Raw genomic sequence first — 2,602 nt, 5'->3', positions numbered from 1 at the left:
CTGGACTTAAAACTGTCCAGAATTTTCGGGGGTACTGTTACGTTTTTACTGTTCACGTGACTGTTCATGTGTAATGTACATGGGTACTGTTCATGCAGGTGCGGTCACTGTTCACACGTGCGAAAAATGCAGAAATTGCCCAGAAAATTATAGCAGCTTTTCTTTTCACTAAAAAGGCTTTAACTCCATCATACGAACTCGGAATTCGATGATTCTTGTTCCTATGAGTCACAAATAGTAATACAACATAGCCCTTCAGTCGAAACTCAATTCAGAGATCATTTGCTCAGTTCAATATCCATTTCGCTCGTTAAACAATTAACTCATGTTTCATGTCAAAAACCCAATTGCGACTTGATGAAATTAGACCAAACTTTCCAGATCAGTCCTACAATTCATTATCAAAATTTCGGAAGTCTCGAAATCAAATTTCGATCTCTAGAACTAAAAATGAACCTTTGGATCATTACATGTTTATGCTCAAAACGGCAAAATCTTCCAAAAACTCTTCCAAAACATATCCGAGCCTCATGGGATCCCGACCAAACATGCCAACACACCCCATAACATAATTCAAACTTGTTACAACCTTCGGAACGCTCTAAACAACATCAAAACATCAAATCACAATCGGATTCAAGCCTAAGAATTCCAAAACTTCCGAAATCCAAATTCGATCAAAAAGTCAACCAAATAACGTCCAAATGACCTGAAATTTTGCACACACATTACAAATGACATAACGAAGCTACAGAAACTCTCGGAATTCCATTCTGACCCTCGGATCAAAATCTCACCGATCAACCGGAATTTGCCAAAATATTAACTTTGTCAATTCAAGCCAAATCCTTCCACGGACTTCGAAAATGCATTCCGATCGCGCTCCTAAGTCATAAATCACCCAACGAAGCTATCCAAATCATAAAATTTCCGATCCGAGCTCATATACAAATAAGTCAACTCTTAGTCAAACCTTTCAAATTCGAAGCTTTCAACTAAGACTGTTCCTTCAAATTCATTCTGATTTTTCATGTAAACCAAAACCAACGATCTACATCAGTCATAATACGTTACACGGGGCAAGTCATGCCCAGGAACTGGCATCAAAGTGCAAAAGTTCAAAACGACCGGTCGGGTCGTCACACTTAGTAGATAGCATGCAATAATTTTTATTTTAATTATTACATAAAATACTCTCAACTTAATGATATATGATTTAGAAAAATATAATTTTGAATAGTCAACGATTTATTAAAAAAATTTAAGGATTTACAAGGTTAGTTACACACAATTACATAAAGTTATATTAGGCGAGCCCAGTACGCTGGGCGTTGGGCATGTCCGAAGCGTAAGCCCCGACGGCCGAGGCGTAAGTCTCACGGAGCTAAGCCCCACACATACGCTTATAATATTATTTGACAAATATCTTATTTAAATTTTATGCACCAAAGATTATCCATAAAACTCATTTTTCAATTTGTTTATGTTTTAAAAAATAATAAAATTATTTAATTTAAAATATCAAATGATATATTCAATTAATTAAAATTTCTAAAAACATAATACAAATTAAGAAAGTGGAAGGTGTGAAAAATGGCAGAATAAGTAGATTATTTTTGGTTCCTGAAAGATGAGTTGGGAACATATAGAATGTACTAAAGTTTTATCTATAATAAAATACAATTAGTAGATTGTTTTTGGCTATTATAAAATTATAAATATAAAATATTGAGTAAGGCTAATTGATATACGGAGACGCTGAGATGGATGTTGTTGTAAGTAAAAATATTTTTTTTTTTATAAAAGGGTATAATATAACATTAAAAGTCATTTTCAAAAAAATGTGCTTGTTGTTGTATAAAATAATCGTTATATAGAGGTCTAACTGTATATTATAATGTATAATATTATATAAATATTACTTGTGATTTCCAATTATTACTTTAACTACTACATATTTATATCTTATTATGTTGATAAGTTATATTTTTAATTTCATAATTATATAATTAGATTTAATAAATTGAAATAACAATATAGCTAATATTAAGATAATTCTTAATTACCTAGTTTCTTTTTACTAATTTTTAGGAGGGTTATCATGAGTTTAGAATAAGTTTTCCCTCCAAACTTTCCCCCTCTAAATTTTTTGGCAAAAATCAAAGCCTTAATTTAGAGAGATTAGAGGAGAAAGAAAACCCTTCCACTACATATCAAAAGAGAGTCAAAAATAGATTAAGGTCTCATTTGTTTGCACTTAATGGAGATCTGAATCTTAATCATTCAGACCTCAGACATTAAGTGCGTTTGTTTTTAAAGTTTGAATCTTAATGATTCAGATCTTAATCATTAAATGTGTTTGTTTTTTTAACTCACAACCACTTAATGAGTCTGAATAGGTCTGTATCATTAAGATCTATAAAAGAGACTTAATTTCATTAAGATGTTATCATTCATTATTAATTAACTACCGCTCACCATCATCACCACTTCCATCACCATCATTCTCAACGACAACCAACACTAATCCACCTCATCTATCACAACTAACCACCCCATCACTATCAACAACCATAGCTGGCACTGCCCATCATTATAAACT

Source organism: Nicotiana sylvestris, chromosome 11, assembly GCF_000393655.2.
Source record: "Nicotiana sylvestris chromosome 11, ASM39365v2, whole genome shotgun sequence".
Taxonomy (NCBI): domain Eukaryota; kingdom Viridiplantae; phylum Streptophyta; class Magnoliopsida; order Solanales; family Solanaceae; genus Nicotiana; species Nicotiana sylvestris.
The sequence above is the reverse complement of the archived record's forward strand: the minus strand, read 5'-3'. Positions refer to the sequence as shown.